General features: G+C 40.4%; 1 protein-coding gene across 3 annotated transcripts in view; it reads left to right on the top strand.

The window, feature by feature from the left end:
- The window catches only part of LOC120527236 (methyl-CpG-binding domain protein 2-like), a 193330-nt gene extending 173563 nt beyond the window's left edge, over positions 1–19767 (top strand). For 2 of the 3 annotated variants that reach the window (XM_039750412.1, XM_039750413.1), the window contains exon 7: positions 19271–19767. The gene's annotated coding sequence lies outside the window, so the exon portion shown is untranslated. Of the gene's footprint in view, positions 1–4352; positions 4410–19270 lie in introns of all 3 variants that reach the window. The other variant, XR_005633294.1, reaches the window with a different exon arrangement.
- The last annotated feature ends 714 nt before the right edge of the window (positions 19768–20481 follow it).

Genomic DNA, 20481 nt, shown 5'->3' with positions numbered 1-20481 from the left:
AAAGCAACAGTTACTTTTTCACAAAGGCTATTGGGTATTGCTTGATTTTCTTAAAAATTAAATGGCATAAATATCAAAATGTTGTGTCATTTATTTAAATCAGGGTGATGTTAATTAAATATTATGTTTTCACTGAAGATGTGATAATATTCACCGTGAAAATGCTATGATAGATTAATTGATAAATAGATAATGTTATATGTATTGCATTTATTCCTGAAATCATTGTCAGCCAGCACGTTGTCACAAGAGGATTATATAAAATGTCAGAAAACTCAGCAAGAATCTTCTGTTTAGCATGGTGATAATTTAAATCAGCCACAAATAAATACATAACCCAGTGTGGCAGGGTGCAGGAATGACAGCTCTACAGATGAAAAATTTTGAGCGCCAACCATGTTGTCCCTTTTAATGTTTCAAAGTCCAACAAAAATAAACACTTTTTGGTGTACTTGCCTTCTAAATATTTGGACTGAAAACAAATTAAATCAATCGGCTGCTTAGCCAATGGTATCTGTTCAGTTTCTCAAGAGTTCCATTCGCTGAGTAGCTTTTCCCAAAAATTACACTTCCCTCCTAGAAGCCCGAGCTTTCATGGAGAATGAACCGGAAGAGGGTCATCTGTCCTCACTGTGCAGTTTCTCAACGCTGTGGAGAGAGAAGGAGATGACAATGTTAGTGATAACACCTCCTCTCACCCTGGAGTGTTATTACATACCTTGACAACACCTGTAAGGAGATCCTCCAACATGCATGTGTGAAGCCAGTAAATCCAGTAAACTGCATTTTTTTAAGTTGAATTTTAAATATAGTTAATTCACTGGCTGGAGTAGCTGCTGTTAATAATATAATGGGAAAACTATAGGAAGACTTGACTGCTAAAATAGATACAACAGTGAATCGAGAGACAGATGTGGACTAGAACAATGAAGTCTTAAATTTCCAAGGGCAGTGGCTCTGTGCAGTATGGTGGAGGCTGAGACAGAGAGAGATCAGCTGATGTTACCAGGAAGTGTTCTGTTTGCTGTGTACAGAAGCTGAATCTGCTGGGCGTCTACTGTTAGCTCTGGCTGATAAGAGTCTGCTTCTGAAGGCTGTTGTAATGCAGATATTATAGGTTCGTAAATCTGTGAACTTAAATGTCTCATGTTGTGAGTCCACAGCAATATACTTGGCGGGGTGGAGTGTGCAGCAGTGCCACTGTGGAGTACAGTGAGGCTTGAGAAAGAGAGAGATCTCAGATGACTTTATCAGGAAGCACCCCACTTACAGTGTTCAGAAGGAGTATTAGTCTCATATCAGCTTAGTCTAGGTCGTTGTAATACAGATGTTGTGGGTTGGCAGCTGGCCACTAGCAGTTACTGCAGTGCAGATCTGCAATCTGAGACGGCTCGTGGTGAGAGTGCACCTCAGTATAATTAGTCACTGCAGTCTATTGAACATTCCTTTTATTTGCCATTACTGTATACGTGGAGGGAGAAAACAGAAAAATGACATTGGTTCCTAGAGAAAAATATGAAATTCGAGTGCTGTGCTCGCAAGAAAATAATGAAAAGTCCAGCGAACATTCATTCTGACATATTTACATCAATTCATTCACAGACCAAAGAACTGGTAGGGTTTATCCAGAAGAACAGGCTGCTTTGCATTACTGCTTCAAAAGTGTTGGCTTTAAAATTTTATTCCTCTTGTTTTATGAAAAAGCCATAATTTATAAACCTGCATAAATTTTAATCAAGGTATTTCATTGTTACTTTTTGTGAATTTTTTTCTTCTCTATGTAATAAAGTATCTAACATATGGCACTTGGAAAATAGATCCAAGTTGCCAGAATAGAAATGACATTTGTTGTTTTATATAACAATATAGATTATAAAGCATTGGCAGAATGTTTGCTTCTAAATTTCAGCAGAGTTGAACAATAAGGAAGCAAGAGTAAAATCATTAATAAATCTGACAATTAATGTATCAGGAACACTGCATTTATAAAGTTATCTGCTTTTTTTCAAAGTATTAATCATAAATACAAAAGCTTTTTCTTGATTTATTATATCTCATTTGATCAATCCAGAAAAACTAATGGTAGCTATCATTTCATGCAGTGCCGAAGTAGTTTAATCAATTAGGTTACTATTGGAAATTTAAACACCTTCATTTCCCATATCATTTATATTCCTGCACTGCTTAACTATTGTTATTTATTTTTAATGTGATTTTACAGTTACAGATTTGCTCTGATGCTGCTCTGAATGGCACATTCTCTTACACCCTCATCCCATCCCATAGCAGTGCCGTTAACGTTTTAGATGTGTGTGAGGAACCTGTGTTATCAGTGGTCTAAATGTAAACTTAAACACAATTATTGCACTAAATCGAGCCCAGGTCTCTTCAATTGTTGTGAGGCCGTAGCCCTAGGCACTATTCCATCTTGCCGTCTTTACTGTTAATTAGTGGGCTTATTGTTATTATGAGATGCTTTTGCACCGTCAAACATTACATGTATAGAAAGTCATGTTTAGGATTTTTAGTAAGAGGAGTAAGATTGCCTACTAATGTTTAAACTACATGTTTTATCATCCTGTTTATGTTAGGTAAAAAAGAGTCATACTGCATTAGAATGTGCATAAACATTTATTGGTTATTGTTGCGTCCTGCAATTGTGTTAACTTTATTATTATTAACTTACTTGGCAGATGCCTTTATCTAAGGCTACTTACATCTGAAATAGAGTTGTTTACATTTATTTTATTTTTCCACTTGAAGTGAGGTGACTACAAAGGTGAGTAGACCCCTAAGTGAAAAATGTCCAAATTGTGCCCAAAGTGTCAATACTTTGTGTGGCCACCATTATTTGCCCGCACTGCCTTAACTCTCTTGGGCATAGAGTTCACTAGAGCTTCACAGGTTGCCACTGGAATCCTCTTCCACTCCTCCATGACGACATCACAGAGCTGGTGGATGTTAGAGACCTTGTCCTCCTCCACCTTCCATTTCAGGATGCCCCACAGATGCTCAATAGGGTTTAGCTCTGGAGACATGGTTGGCCTTTACCCTCAGTTTCTTTAGCAAGGCAGTGGTTGTCTTGGAGGTGTGTTTGGGGTCGTTATCATGTTGGAATACTGCCCTGCGGCCCAGATTCTGAAGAGAGGGGATCACACTCTTCTGCTTCAGTATGTCACAGCACATGTTGGCATTCATGGTTCCCTCAATGAACTGTAGCTCCCCAGTGCCAGCAGCACTCATGTAGCCCCAAACCACGACACTCCCACCACCATGCTTGACTGTAGGCAAGACACACTTGTCTTTGTACTCCTCACCTGGTTGCCGCCACACACGCTTGACACCATCTGAAGAAAATAAGTTTATCTTGTTCTCATCAGACTACAGCACATGGTTCCAGTAATCCATGTCCTTGTGCATCATCTTTAGAGGAGGCTTCCTTCTGGGACGACAGCCATGCAGACCAATTTGATGAAGTGTGTGGCGTCAAAAGACAACCTCTGGATATGATGCTGAGCACGTGCACTCAACTTTTTTGGTCGACCATGGTGAGGCCTGTTCAGAGTGGAGCCTGTCCTGTTAAACCGCTGTATGGTCTTGGCCACCATGCTGCAGCTCAGTTTCAGGGTTTCAGGGCAATCTTCTTATAGCCTAGGCCATCTTTATGTAGAGCAACAATTCTTTTTTTCAGATCCTCAGAGAGGTCTTTGCCATGAGGTGCTATGTTGAACTTCCAGTGACCAGTATGAGAGAGGTTGAGAGCGATAACACCAAATTTAACACACCTGCTCCCCATTCACACCTGAGACCTTGTAACACTAACGAGTCACATGATACAGGGGAGGGAAAATAGCTAAATAGGCACAATTTGGACATTTTTCACTTAGGGGTGTACTCACTTTTGTTGCCAGTAGTTTAGAAATTAATGACTGTGTGTTGAGTTATTTTGAGGGGACAGCAAATCTACACTGTTATACAAGCTGTACACTGACTACTTTACATTGTATCAATGTGTCATATCTTTAGTTTTGTCCCATGAAAAGATATAATAAAATATTTACAAAAATGTGAGGGGTGTACTCACTTTTGTGAGATACTGTATATGATATAAGCCAGAACATACTGATATGATCATTCAGATATCTCAAATAGAGCACGCTGTACACATTTTTAAAATTTCAAAATCTCCCATTGAAAGGCATTGGTGAATCTGCAAACTAATCTACAGTATTTTAAAATAAAAAATGTATGACTTCTAATTATGGATTAGTTTACTTTTTTATAGTTACCTTGACAAGGGTCTCTTCAACTTGAATTTTTAAAAATATTTTCCTCTTTTGCTCATTTGACAGCCACTCCTGACGACAAAAGAGATTCCCAATAGAAGTCAAGTCAAATGCCAGTGAGAAGTGAGTTATGCACAATCAACTTGTACACACACATACATCTGCCCCTTGAGATAAGTTAACTGTAACTGTCAGCCAAACAAGTAAATGTAAATCTAACAGTCAAAACAAAAACAGTCATTTATCTAGAAATACGTGTAAGAGAAAAGGAGTTCTGTAAGCATAACGTGAACAAATACAGTATGTACTCTGCATTTACGTTACACTGAAAAAACTTCACAGCTCCATTACTGTTTTTACCCAGTATTTCTCTGACACTGTAATTATCAACAAAATTCCAGACATGCTGTACATCCTGGTGTTAGGCAATAATTTTACCCTGAGACTTCAGCAGATTTTAACTCTCCTTTGGGTGCTTCTTTACAAAATGTTTTAGGAAGTCTCAGATCCTCCACAGCATCAATCTTGGCCATTTTACTTCACTTGAGTCGGAATAAGCTGTCTGTGAAAGTTTCTGAGCCACCACAAGCCTATTTGGGCTACATTTCTAACTACATGACATTGTAAAGTGCTGTTAAAAAGCATATACAGTATGTCCCAACTCTTTCAGGGCTGATGTCAACTTTTGGCACAATTCAGGGGTAGAGGACAGTGTTCAGCTGTAACCTGTGATAAAACTCGCCCTTACATTTTAGTTCAACTCTCTTTGCTAGTAGGAAAGTTACATAGCTTTGTTGATTTAACCTTGATTCCCTACACATGCATGAGTAGCGAAGAGCAAACAACCTCTAAAATGGCATCAACATCGGATGAGAGAACAATGTACAAAGCAAAATACTCTGTGGACGTTTTACGTAATTTCGTTGAATAAGACTTATAGTTGTCGGACTCAGAGTTTGATGCAAGTGATCTGGAGATGGATATTGAAAATGAAAGTTGATCGTGGTGCTGAACACTTTTAATGTAGCTGATGCGCCTACAGCAGTGTTCACCTGCGAGGACCACCACTTATGATGACAAGAGGTACAAACCATATTGCGTTACACTGCGACCGGCACTTGCTGTGCGAAGACAGGCAGGCAGCCAGTTCACAGTGCTTTCCTGCTGACTATCGAGACACCCCCGCGCAGCCACTGCTGCCAGAGATGCTGAATATGCGTCAACAGCAGCCACAGCACATTTTATGTTGATTTATGTGTGAAACCATTGGTTTGGGTGCTTTTCAGAAAACTTCAGTTTTTTGAAAAAAATATTCAGCCCTCAAAGCATTAATGTAGTCAACTTAACACATGAAATTGTTTTCTATAAATCACTTTTATTTTTATACAAGACTCACTGTTACAAAAATATTTAATAAAGAAAAAGATGTCTGACTCTTTGATGAAGTAACAAAAAAAAATTGACTTTACAAATCAGTTAAATGAGTCATCAAATCCACCTGAATGTGCACATTTTCTAACTTGTTTTAGCCCCATATGTGCTACAAATCTCGTTCAAGGCCTTGTCCCCCAAAATTACAAATTCTGGCTTGCTAAGGTGATAAATCTAAATAACCCTTAAGAAAGATTACATATTCACTCACATAAGTAGACAGTTATGGAGGAGAATGAATTGATAGGAGACAGATTGTTTCCATAATTGTGAGTCCAAATTTTTGTTTGATGTCTTTGATGCCCTTTGATCAACTGTTTTAAATGTTTTATAAGATGTGCTATGTGATCTACTGAACAGACCCAGCAGATATGCAGTTCAGACACACTGTATCCGTCTTATGCTTATACATAATGTACTTGAATTTAGGGCCATCTTACCAGCATCATAGACCCCCGGGCAAAATATTGCACTGGGACCCCTGTTTTGATAGCAAAACAGAAACATATATAGGCATCTGAAGCATCATGGGTCCCTAGGCTTCTGAGGACCCCAGCCAGTGCCCATACGTTAAGATGGCCCTGCTTGAATGGAAGGCCACTTCGGATTTATAGGAATTTTTTTTAATTCACTTGTGCTATTCTTTGACGCGTCTTGACTTTATTTATTTATTTGTTTATAGTAAAATACAATAATCATCTATAGCAGTGGTTTCCTAACCTGGGGTGCCCAGTGGCATTTCAAAGGGAGCAACACAAAAGAAGGTTGCATCACGATTTGCCAAAATTGAGTGAGGGCATCTTTATGAGGGCATGTCCATCTTTATTCTGGTACAATCATTGCCTTGTAGTCTGATCATTTAAAGATCATTTATTAGTTAGTTCTCCTGTTCTATGATATGAAAATGGCCATTTGTTACCTATGAATGTGCCCCAGAAATGCGTGTCCTCGCAGGTTTCTTGCTCGGGCGTCACGTTTGTAAAGGCAAATAACTTTGAAGGTTGAGGTCTAATACTGATTTCTGTGCATGCCCTGATCATGAAACATCACCGATTTCAAGTTTTGAGTGACAATTTTGCCATTTGGAGACCAAAGGGGACAGAATTAGATGTAATACCTGTTGCTTACACTCAGCCCATTTCTCCTGATGGTGGTCCTGGCAGTAGTGCAACAATTTGCAGTGCATCTGTGTTTGAAGTGCAGTGCAAGTTTTATCAGGGGACAAAGCTTATGTTCCGTTGCTTAGGAGCGTGCCAGCACCAGTTGCTTCATGGGGGTCTCCAATCCCCCAAACCCCTTGATCGTTCATCATGTGTCATTTCCTCATGGTGCTTGATGACCCCCAGATCATCAATCCAGTAAATAAGTTTCACAGGGGAAACATTTACAAGATTATTGAGATTTATAAAGGTAAATCGCTAAATCTATATTTAACATTATGCACTTGAGTTTAAAGCTTATTTGTTTGCCTTCAATTTGTTTACCCACAGTACTGTATGTGGTTGAAAAATTGAAATCATCTTCAAATGTAATATTACTTTTGTAGGGGTGTGGATTTAAATCAAATATTTTCTAGGGGTGTGGGGCATAGAAAAGGTTGGGAACAACTGATTGACAGCCAGACCAGAAATTATAAAGTTAACAGGCATGATGCACTCTATACAGATTTTTTTTGTTTGCATTTGATGCTGATGTAAATTTTATCATTTATAGAAAGACTTTGGCAATCATTCTGTGGCAAAGTGTAACAATTTCGAAAACTTCTAGATGCTATAAAGATTTTAAAAATCAGGCTTATATTTTAAAAAGATAAAGTTAAGCCACAACAGATGAAGAAAAAAGTAGCCACAACTCCCTTTGTCCCAGACTTGTGCTGATTCATCTTCATTATGCTTCTGCCTTCAGCATTGACATAACTGCTAGCAAGCCTCAGTCTCCCGTCTAACTGATGTGAATGTCAATTAGGCAGCATCCTGTTCTAATGCTGCAGAAACAGCTCAGGACAAAGTTGTGGAATTGTACTCTGAGTGTGAGCTCTGCAAAAGCATGATAAGAATAGAGATGTTGTCTTTCTTTTCTTGCCTTTTTCTTTTGCATAACAACTCCATATTGGATTAGAAGTGTCTAATCATGGAATCTGTCTGTGCTTCAGTTAACACATCTATCACTACCTCTATTGCACAAACTGTAGCTCAATAAAGCAGTATTCAAATAGTCTGTCAAATCACTTCTGATTATCAGTAAGCAAATCTTAATATATCCTAAACCATGTGTCTAAATCGCATGGTTTCATGACCCCCTGCAGCGTCCATTTTGGTTTATGCAGCCCAGATCCCCATTATGTGGTTGATGTTTTTAGTATTGAGAGTCCAAGATTAGCTTCATTAGGTTTGATATTTTCAAATCACTGCTAGTGTCTTTGTGTCCCAATTTCTTTGCTACAGAATCGCTTTGAGGTGTTGTTGCAGTGTGTTTGCAGTCATTATCATGATAAAAATGAAAGCTTGTCCTGCTAATTGGAAATTCGATGGCAGTGCCTGCTGTTAGGGATTACTTTCATTGGCTCTTGATTGTACCGACATTTTTGTACTTTATATTTTCTTAAATCTTTGATCCCTTCAGATATTATGTGAGGACACATCTGTAATGGTGACTCCATGAATCTGCCTTTTTTAAAACAAAAATTTTTTTGCTCTTTTTCTTAACATAGATATTTTTAATAATGTGAATCTTTCATTTTTGCTAAAAGAATATTTAAATTGCTAGTACTTCTTGCTCAGGCAACAGCAGCAGAAATGACTGTGGATGAGATTGAGTAGTGTAAGAGCTGTTTAGGATGAGCATCTACTGAGGTGATTGGGTGCAATACATTTCTGCAGTATTTATGCATTTTCTATAATAGGAACTCCTGTTTTCTATATGGCGACAGAGGGCGAGTACTGTATATAAAGCATACTTTTATTTATCAATCTTTAGACCAAGCCTATAAATCTTCTATTATAAACAAAATCTTGGAAGGTGACGAGACGTTATTGTCTCAGAGACACTTTCACGCCCCACAAGATGACAAGAGCTTATGCAAAGAGATTTGGAAAAGTCCTGCTTGGTTATGTCAGACAAATTTCTTGTAGAGAGAAAGAAGCCATTTTCACTCATGGACAGTTATACGTTGCGTTGTCACGATGTAATTCCAAACATGGAATCAAAATTCAATGCGATATTGATGAAAAGGTAAAAGCGAAAAGAGATTGAATATATGAAGATAGGTGATAGGACAGAAGTGCGTTGCGCTAAATACAGATTACGCGGCATGGCAGCAGCAGCAGCAGCTAGCAGCAGCTGATCGAGCAAAGAGGAGGTAAAAAAAAACTATGTGTTTCCCATTGTATCACCATTTAAGAAGGGGTGTTGGAGGAGCGATCATGTCTCCTTGAGGTGCGTTCAGCCTACCTCTTCACAACGCAAGTGACAGAGACGTGAAGTAGTTGGTGCGTAGCACAGGCGTGGTGGGGGGGGTGGGCAAGCAAAATGAGCAGGGGGCAAAGCCCCCTAGTCTCTCTATTATAAAAAAAAATCTTGGGAGGGAGACTAGGGAGACAAGACGTGAGATTCTCGGAAGACAATTTGATGCCCCACGAGACAAGGCAGTGAGACAACATTTAAAACAAGTTCACGGACATTTAACCTAGCAGTTGTTGAAATGCTTTTGGCAGAGAGACATCATGTTCTCCCAGCACTTAAAATAACGACAAGCGACAAGCAGAACACGCAGTTCGCCAGGAGCAGCAGCAGCAGCAAGCCAGCAGATGATCCGACTGCTTCTCCTTAGCATGCCTTTTTAGCGTGCATTCAACCCCAACCCTCCCCCCGCTCTTCACAACATGAGCAGCAGAGACGCGAAGTTGCAAAAGGACAGCTGCTGTACTGGCTTTGAAATGATCAAAGCGCAGCATGACAAGCAGAAAACAGAGCTCACCAGCAGCAGTAGCAAGACAACATGATCTGATGGCATCTCATTAGTGTGTGTTAGGCCGCCCCCCCTTCACAACACGAGCAGCGTTATACGTCCTGTGAGAAAGAGATTTAACCACGCCTGGAGCTGGAAATAAAGGACAAGTATTGTTTTAAAGTAAAAGTAAAAATACTGCATATGTAACAATTCCCATGAAAATAACAATCTCTTTAAATTGTATATCCAGTAAAACAAACCCGGGGGTGGGCGAGCAAAGCGAACCCCCTAGTGTACTTAAAAAATAATCTTTTAGATACCAACATATTTCCACCTTCACTGTAAGCAAATTCTTAGGACCACTAAATACTAATACTGGGTGGGCCTTCTTTTGCTCTCAAAACTGACTCAGTCCTTCAAGGCATGGATTCCATAAGATGTTGGAAACATTCCAGTGAGATTGGGGTCAAAGTTGACTTGATTGCGTCACACAGTTTCGTCAGATTTGCCAGATGAACACTCTTGCTGTGAATCTTCTGATTTACCCCATCCAAAGGTGTTCTAATGAATTCACACCTGCTAACTGGGAAGGCCATTGAAGAGCATTGAACCCAATGGCATGTTCGTAAAACCACTCTGAGATGAGTTTTGCTTTCGGAAATGGTGCATTATTATGCTGGAAGTAGCCATTAGAAGATGGGTAAATTGTGGCCATCAAGGGATGTACATGGTCAGAAACAATACTTAAAACAGCTGTGGCATTCATGCAATGATTGATTGGTATTAATGAGCCAAAAAAGCATTGCCCACTCCATTGCACCACAAACCAGTTTGTACTGTTGACACAAGGCACGTTGGCTGCATGGTTTCTGGCTGTTGGCTGCAAATTCTAACCCTGTCGTCTGTGTGGCTCAGCAGAAACTGAAATTTGCCAGACCAGGGTATGTTTTTGAAGTATTCAGCTGTCCAATTTTAATTAACCAGTGTCCACTGCAGCCTGATCTTTTTGGCCTTGGCAGATATGAGTGGAACCCAATGTGGTCTTCTGCTGTTGTAGTCCATCAGCCTCAGTGCTTGATGTGTTAGAACATTCTGAGCTGCTTTTCTGCTCCCCATAGTTGTACTGAGTGGTAATCTAAGTTATCATATCCTTTTCGCCATCTCAAATCAGTCTGAGAATTCTCCTCTGACCTCTCTCATCAAGAAGGTGTTCCTGCCCACATAACTGCTGCTCACTGGATGATTTTTACTCTTCACTTCTTCTTCTTTCGGCTGCTCCCATTAGGGGTTGCCACAGCGGATCATCTTCTTCCAAATCTTTCTGTCCTCTGCATCTTGTTCTGTTACTCTCATCACCTGCATTTTCTCTCTCACCACATCCATAAACCTTTGCTTAAGCCTTAATCTTTTCCTCTTCCCTGGCAGCTCTATCCTTAGCATCCTTCTCCCAATATAACAAAGCATCTCTCCTCTGCACATGTCCAAACCAACGCAATCTTGCCTCTCTGACTTTGTCTCCCAACCGTCCAACTTGAGCTGACCCTCTAATGTACTCATTTCTACTCCTATCCATCCTCGTCACACCCAGTGCAAATCTTGGCATCTTTAACTCTGTTTCCTCTAGCTAAGTCTCCTGCTTTCTGGTCAGTGCCACCGTCTCCAACCCATATAACATAGCTGGTCTCACTACTGTCCTGTAGACCTTCCCATTCACTCTTGCAGATACCCGTCTGCCACAAATTACTCCTGACACCCTTATCCCCCCATTCCACCCTGCCAGCACCTTCTTTTTCACCTCTCTTCCACAATCCCCATTACTTTGTACTGTTGATCCCAAGTATTTAAACTCATCCACCTTCGTCAGCTCTACTCCCTGCATCCTCACCATTCCACTGACCTCCCTCTCATTCACACACATGTGTTCTGTTTTATTCCTACTGACCTTCATTCCTCTCCTCTCTAGAGCATATCTCCACCTCTCCAGGGTCTCCTCAACCTGCACCCTACTATCGCTACAGATCACAATGTCATCAGCAAACATCATAGTCCACAGGGACTCCTGTCTAATCTCGTTTGTCAACTTGTCCATCACCATTGCAAATAAGAAAGGGCTCAGAGCTGATCCCCGATGTAATCCCACCTCCACGTTTAATGCATCCGTCGCTCCTACCGCAGACCTCACCACTGTCACACTTCTCTCGTACATATCCTATACAACTCTTATGTACTTCTCTGCCACTCCCGACTTCCTCATACAGTACCACAGCTCCTTTCAAGGCACCCTGTCATATGCTTTCTCCAGGTCCACAAAGACGCAATGCAACTCCTTCTGGCCTTCTCTAAACTTCTCCATCAACATCCTCAGAGCAAGCATTGCATCTGTGGTGCTCTTTCTTGGCATGAAACCATACTGCTGCGCATTAATCATCACTTCACTTCTTAACCTAGCTTCCGCTACTCTTTCCCATAACTTCATGCTGTGGCTCATTAATTTTATTCCCCTGTAGTTACTGCAGTCCTGCACACCCCCCTTATTCTTAAATATCGGCACCAGTACACTTCTTCTCCACTCCTCAGGCATCCTCTCACTTTCCAAGATTCCATTAAACAATCTGGTTAAAAACTCCACTGCCATCTCACCTAAACACCTCCATGCTTCCATAGGTATGTCATCTGGACCAACGGTCTTTCCATTTTTCATCCTCTTCATAGCTGTCCTTACTTCCTCCTTGCTAATCCATTACACTTCCTGATTGACTATCTCCACATCATCCAACCTCTTCTCTCTCTCGTACTCTTTCCATCTGCTCAACACATTCTCCTTGTGAGTATGTTTCCATCTTTATCCTTTACCACCCTAACCTGTTGCACATCTTTCCCAGCTCGGTCCCTCTGTCTAGCCAATTGGTACAGGTCCTTTTCTCCCTGTCCAACCTCTCATACAACTCATCATGTGCCTTTTCTTTAGACTTTGCCATTTCTCTCTTCACCTTGCGCCTTATCTCCTTGTACTCTTGTCTACTTTCTGCATCTCTCTGACTATCCCACTTCTTCTTTGCCATCCTCTTCCTCTGTATACTCTGCTGTATTTCCTCATTCCAACACCAGGTTTCCTTTTCCTCCTTCCCCTTTCCAGATGTCATGCCAAGCAATTTTTGCTGTCGCCCTTACTTCATCTGCTGTAGTTTCCCAACTGTCTGGTAATTCTTCACTACCACCCAGTGCCTGTCTCACCTCCTCCCTAAACTCAACCTTGCAGTCTTCCTTTTTTAACTTCCACCATTTGATCCTTGGCTCATGCCCTCACTCTCTTCTTCTTCTTGATCTCCAACGTCATCCTACGGACCACAATCCTATGCTGCTTAACTACACCGTCCCCTGCCACCACTTTGCAGTCTTCAATCTCTTTCAGATCAACTCTTCTGCATAAGATGTAATCTACCTATGTGCATCTTCCTCCACTCTTGTACGTAACCCTATGTTTCTCTCTTCTTAAAATACGTATTCACCACAGCCATGCCCATCCTTTTGGCAAAATCCACTATCCTCTGACCTTCTTCATTCCTCTCCTTGACACCATACCTACCCATCACATCCTCGTCTCCACTGTTCCCTTCACCAACATGCCCATTGAAATCTGCTCCAATCACCACTTTCTGTCCCTTGGGTACACTGTTCATCACTTCATCCAACTCACTCCAAAAATCTTCTTTCTCACCCATTGCACACCCAACTTGTGGTGCATATGCACTAACATTCATCATCACACCTTAAATTTCCAGCCTCATAATCATTACTCTGCCTGACACTCTTTTCACCTCCAAAACACTCTTGACATACTGTTCCTTCAGAATAACTCCTACCCCATTTTTCCTCCCATCCACACCATGATAGAACAATTTGAATCCACCTCCAATCCACCTGGCCTTACTCCCCTTCCATTTAGTCTCTTGCATGCACAATATATCAACCTTCCTTCTCTTCATCATATCTGCTAATTCTCTCCCCTTACCAGTCATACTGCCAACATTCAGTTCCTACCCTCTGTTCTACTCTCTTTACTTTCCTTCTCTCCTCCTGCCTCCAGACACATCTTCCCCCTCTTCTTCTCCTTCTTCTTCTTCGGCCAACAGTAGCCCAATTTCCGCCAGCACCCTGTTGGCTAACTCTTACTCTTCACATCATCCTAAATAAACTCTAGAAAATCCCAGGAAATCAGCAATTGCAGAAATTCCCAAAACAGCTGTCTGGCACCAACACTCATGGCACAGTCGAAATCACTGAGATCACATTTTTTTCCCCATTCTGATGTTTGATGTGAACATTAACTGAACGTTACTGACTTGTATCTGCAGGATTTAATGCATTATGCCGCTGTCACATGATTGAACGATCAGAGAGCTGCACGGATGAGCTGATGTGCAGGTGTTCCCAATATTTTGCTCAGCGAGTGTTTCTTTGAAATACTCTCCCTTGCAGCCCTGGATTTGTTACAATTTGGGTCAGCTTGTTACACTTTTTGTTTTTTGCTTCAGGGGAATTTTTTTTGGCTGCTTTGCTGTAGATTTTTATTAATACGTGAGTGCTCTGTATTTAGGATGTACAGTAGTTGTGAACCAGTGGAAAATCTTTTAATATTTATTTTAAAGTGTGTCAAGACACTGTTTTGTGACTGTGTTAAGATGACACGCTGCATTGTAACTGGGGATTGCCCTTCCAGCAGGCTCTATGTGCCACATTTTGGATCCTCATCTTTACATCCCCATTCTTTGATTCCGGATTCAAGAGTCAAACAGCTTCAGCATTAGTCCTCAAAATACTTTTTGATTTTAGATTCAATTTCTGTTTCGGCTTCTGTCATAGTCTTGTGTTTAGATTTGCCTTTAGGTTGTCGTACGGTTTTGTTACAATAGCACTAATTTCTTTAATTTATTTAATAAATGTTTATTTAGAGCTTGTTATTTATTTCAAAACCTGTAATGCTGTCATTTTTTCAGTTTGATTTGATTTCTTTTTTAATTTTTATTTTACACTCATATTTTTACTGCAAAACCATTGTTTGTTTTCTATAGACGCCACCATTCTGAGCCTCTGTCGCTATGACGTGCCTGTCTGTTGCTAAGGCCATGCCCCCAGAAGTCATGTTAAAATTTGTAGATAACTCCTAAACCTTTTACAAACCAGCGATGGACCAGCGCCCTGTCCAAGTTTTGTTCCTACCTTGTGCCCTATGCTGTCAGACATAGGCTCCATACCCTCCTGACCCCCAAAAACTTTTCAGGGCTAAGCAGGTTAAATAATAACTGACTAACTTTTTATAAGCACGTTTTTCTTATTTCTTTTTGGCTTGATTAATTCTTGGCCAGGTTCTCTAAGACTTTAATTTGGGTTTGCACATTGAGCTTTGTTATCAATACTTTGACTCCTGGCTTTGACCCTTGCTTGCCTTAGGATAAAGATTTCATCTCTTGATCTTTTATTTGCTTTTGCCCTTGTGGTTTGCCAGCTGACATCTGTGACAGAACAGGTTTCAAGTGTAGATTTTGGCAGCAGCTCGTCTTCTGGTTGTTGACTTCTGATAATTCTAATGTTGGCATTAATTCAGTTTTAGTAGCGCCCTCTTTAAGTTTTAGACTTTGACTCTCACAACTGTTTCTTGAACATGTGCACACCTACTGTCCAGTTACTGCTGTTCTTGTGGTTGCTCATATTCCCTTTTTGCCAGGAGACAATTCAGGGAGGTCCGCTTGAACTAAAAAAAAAAGTGGGTGGACTGTTCTGAGGATACTAGCAGCTCGCACAACAGTATTGACCAGATGGATCTGTGAGGTCTGCCCGACTAGCTGGGCCTGTCACATCTGCCTGTTTAGCTTTCCACAGCCCACACTGGGGTCTGTGATTTTCTGATTTACTTTTTCATTCTTGGACATTTGGTTAAAGAGTTCGCTCTACCTTAATACATACTAGTAACCTATGCGAGAGTAGCTCATTTGGTGCTTTTTGTCACATTTGTCATCCTCTGGTGTGCCATGCCATCCATTGTGAGGTCCTTCCCTTCTTCTTGTGTCTGTACAAATTGATGATTTTTTTCGTTAAACATTTCTGAAATAAAAAATAAACTGCTTATTTTTGCCTAATTTATGTATTGTCAAAATGACTATTCATCTTTAATTCAACTTTTTTTTTTTTAAATACAGCAGTATATTATTTTTAATTTTGTTTTCTTTCAATTGTAAAAACATATTTGGTCTTTTTAGTTTTTAAAATTATTTTTTTGGCTTGCAACAAAGGGATAAGGATAAAGGATATCACACACAACAAAAAGAATTTCTTGGACAAACACCATGGTGTAGGATTATCGTGGTTTTGGCACATCTGTTTTGTAGACACCTGTTTTGTACTGTCAGAACATCCCTCATGATGGAGAGCTGACTTTCATTTGATAAAAAGTGAGACGGTTTGCTTCCTCAAAGTTCAGTGAATATGGAAAGATAGGCCAGCGTGAATTCAAAGAGCAAGTGAAATTCATTTGCACACGCTCTTCATGGCAGGCTGTGCTATCCTGGAGTAGAAGAAGATAATACCTCAGTCTCACCTCTTTTCTTTGTTTAAACAGTTCCTTCTGATGGCGTCTGTTCACATCATTGTTCTAAGGTCTCCTTGTAGGGAAGATCAAGCACTTGATGGTTTGATGAAATTCAGTTCACACTGAGTGTTAGAAACATTTCTTCTCCTGGTATTAGCCGGCACTGTTCTTCAGCTCCAGTTTTTTCCTACTTTCTTTTTTTATTAAGCTCTGAGGACACCAGACAGAGAAGGGAGAGGCAAATGAAAATACTCTGAAATAAAAATGACTGCAGTCTAAGTTATTATTATATTCAGTGTACTACATGCACAGTGCCCTCCATAATGTTTGAAACAAAGACACACATTTACTTGGTTTACCCCTCTGCTCTACACTTTAAAATTATCCATCCATCCATTATCCAACCCGCTATATCCTAACTACAGGGTCACGGAGCTCTGCTGGAGCCAATCCCAGCCAACATCCTACAAGGCAGGAAACAAACCTCTGCCAGCCCACTGCAGGGCGCGCACACACACACACACACACACCCCAAGCACACACACACACACACACACACACACACACACACACACACACCCCAAGCACACACTAGGGACAATTTAGAATCGCCAATGCACCTAACCTGCATGTCTTTGGACTGTGGGAGGAAACCCACGCAGACACAGGGAGAACATGCAAACTCCATGCAGGGAGGACCTGGGAAGTAAACCCGGGTCTCCTAACTGCGAGGCAGCAGTGCTCCCCACTGCGCCACCGTGCCGCCCAACTTTAAAATTATAAATCAGACAATTCAGACATGATTAAAGTACACATTGCAGACTTTCATTTAAGGGGATTTCCATACATTTCAGTCACATCACTTTTTCTACATGGTCTGGGGGGACCATAATGGACACCATAATGATTTGGGCATAGCAATGACAGGTCTATTAAAGCAGTCATATGTAGGACTTGTTACTGTAAAAAAAGCCGCTATACCAGCGTTCAACCCAGCACAGACAAACACACCAGGCACACTGATAAAACAAATAAATGTTTTATTTCTCTTTTCTTCACCTGTGGGCAACGCTTTCCCCGTTCCCACAGGCACAACAGAGTCCTAATAAGCACAAGCCCACACAATTCTTCTTCTCCTTGTCTTTTTCTTTTCTCCTCCACTCCTCTCCGGCAAGCTTCATCCACTACCACCTGACTCTTGCTCCTGGAGTGGTTGGTTGGTAGATAGATAGATAGATAGATAGATAGATAGACATTTTATAGCCCACCCGGAAGTGCTCCAGGTGTTTGGCAGATTTCCAGTTGCACTTCTGGGTGTGGCATAAGGAACCACTGCAACGCCCCCAGATGGCACTCTCAAATCCCAACAGGGTTGTAGAGAACTCCATCTCCCATGGAGCCCTGCAGGAATCTGAGGCACCACTGCCACCTGGGGGGCTGCCATCTAGCGTCCTGGGGGAGGTACTGATCAGTCACTGCTTGTTCCCCCGGAACCATATCAAGAAGAGACATCCCAGCTGGGCATTGGCCCCAGCCAACCGCCACAGTCGCATTTTACATATAATGCCTGATTGACATCTGATTTATAGACATCACCAGGTGCTAATGCTGTTGACAGACCTCGAATGCAGCCATCTTCAGCTCCTGCTTGTTTTGGGGGCTTGTTCCCTTAAGTTTGCTCTTCAGCATATGGAATTGGCTCAATTGGATTTAAATTGGGTGACTTTCATAGCCATTCAAGAATTTTCAATTTTTCAGTTTTGATAAACCCTTGCATTTCCTTAGTAGTATGTTTGGGATTGTTAACTTCCTGTAGGATGAAGAGCCATCCAATGAGTTTGGAGGCATTTACTGGAACTTGAGCGGATGTTTCTTTACACCTCAAAATTCACTTTCATCAGCAGCTCCAACAATCAATGAAGAGAAGTGTACCAGGACCTGTGGCAGCCATGCATGCCCAAACCATAATACTCCTGCCACCATGTTTACCAGATGACGTGATCTGCTTTGGATCCTGGGCAGTTCCTTTTGACTCGTCTGTTCACAGGACCTTTATCCAGAATCCTTTTTTGCAAACTGGCCATCCTGGTTTTGTGGCTAATTAGTGGTTTGTATCTTGCAGTGTGGCCTCTGTGTTTCTGTTCATGGAGTCTCGACACACACACATCTGCCTCCTGAAGGCTGTTTCTGATTGTTGGACAGGCGTTTGCAGCTTTTTCTTTACCACGGTGAGGATTCTTCTGTCATCAGCAGTGGTGGCCTTCCTTGGCCTAACAGTCCCTTTGCTATTACTAGACTCACCAATGTGTTCTTTCTTCTTGATGATATTCCAGACAGTTGATTTTAATTAATATGAAGCTTTCACCGATGTTTCTAATGGTTTTAGTCTTGTTTTTCAGCCTCATAATGGCTTATTTGACTTTCTTTGGCACAGCTATTGTCATCATGTTAAATTACAGACTCTAAAGTGTAGAAGCAGGCCGAGGTATCTTATAAAGGAATGAAACACACCTGAGGAATCACAAACACCACTGGCGCCAACTCTACCAAACATTATGGTGCCCTGAAATGGGGGTACCATGTAGAGAAAGTGTTGTCATATCCACACGGTGTGACTGAAATGTCTGCAAATTCCCTTAAATGAAAGTCTGCAATGTGCACTCTAATCACGTCTGAATTGTCTGATTTATACTTTTATTAAACTGTGGAGTAGAGGGGTAAAATAAGGAAAAATGTGTCTTTGTCCCAAACATTAACGGAGGTCACTGTATATTTATAGAGAACAACTTCTGTAGAAAGAGAATGAACACAAAAATAACACACATCTGCATTTTTACTCTGGTGTTCCTAATTTTCTGGCATACAAACACAAACATTTTTATCAAAATCAATCTAAGTTTTTTTTACTTAATTTAACTGGAGATGATGGGGATGGGGAGAGTTAAATTCAGTAAGTGAGTGTTGCAAATTATTGTTTTTCTAAAATTTCTTAATGTGCTTTATTCTTTGATTTTACAGAAATTCCTGTTTTTGCACCAGAAGGAAGACCTCAAAACTCCCAAGAAAATACTGATAAGCATCATGTCAAATGAAACCAGGAGGGCCCAGGCGCAGTTGTGCTACCTTTCTAATTACCAGCTTAAACCAAGGCATCTTTTAATTGTTTTGTTGTACATATCTATATATTATTTCAGAGTAATGTTTATTTTATGGCCAATATGACTCATTTTATATTGAATAGCACATTTTAATGTAATAAATAAATTAATGAAATATACATAAATATAAGCCAGACTGCAATTTTCTGGATATGTATTGGAAGTTTTTTTAGCTTTTTTTTTGTTGGTACTGCTTTTTTAACCAGAAAGGGATATATTGTCAGGGTTTTTACTGAAATGGACATAATTTTTGAACTGATGGGCATTTATTTAACAAAAGAGATTTATATTCTAAATAGAGAGAATCCCTGTACATTCTTGTGTCTATGTAAAGTAAATAAATGACTATATTCACAACTGGGTGGCATGCCGTATCTTACATTTTCTGTGATTAAATATTTACTTTTTATATGTAGGAGAGATTGAAAACTAATGGATATGTGGGCTTCTGCATGAGTGTGCTCTGTGGGGGCTGATGGCCCCACCACGATTAGTTATTGCCTGTACTTTAAATGGGAGTTGTTTTGCTTTTATTTAGTAAAAATATCCGCCAATGGGGCAAGCGACATTTACTTGACAAAATTTCTTAAAGCAAGCTAAAAAACCATTAATACAAGGGACGTTCAAAAGGTTTCCACACTTTTATATTTTCATTGCAAATGGTGAAGGCGGGAGGAGTGGTAAAAGGGCATTAAAAAGTTGGTACGATGCTGGGAAAATTGCATCTCAAACTAAGGTAACTGTGTAGAAAAGGGATGTCATTTGTTTCTGAAGTTCCTAATGCAGTTTAAAAAAAGTGCAGAAACTTTTTGAACGACCCTCGTACAAAGTTTTTGATACGTAATTCTTACAATGAGGAAGACACGATTTAGTGTCAGGAAATAAGTACTTTTTACTTGCTTAGATTTAATTTTTGCAGTGTAGATTTAGGGTGTAAAGAGTAAAGGATGGATGGATGGATGGACTAAATAACACAAATGGACATTATTAAAAATCTGGTTTTAGAAAATGTATTCCATGAACATAAACACAATCTGTAAAGTATTTTGCAGTTTAGAATATAATTTCAGA

This window comes from Polypterus senegalus, chromosome 4 (genome assembly GCF_016835505.1).
Source record: "Polypterus senegalus isolate Bchr_013 chromosome 4, ASM1683550v1, whole genome shotgun sequence".
In the NCBI taxonomy this organism is placed as follows: domain Eukaryota; kingdom Metazoa; phylum Chordata; class Cladistia; order Polypteriformes; family Polypteridae; genus Polypterus; species Polypterus senegalus.
This window is presented reverse-complemented; position numbering and strand designations above follow the sequence as displayed.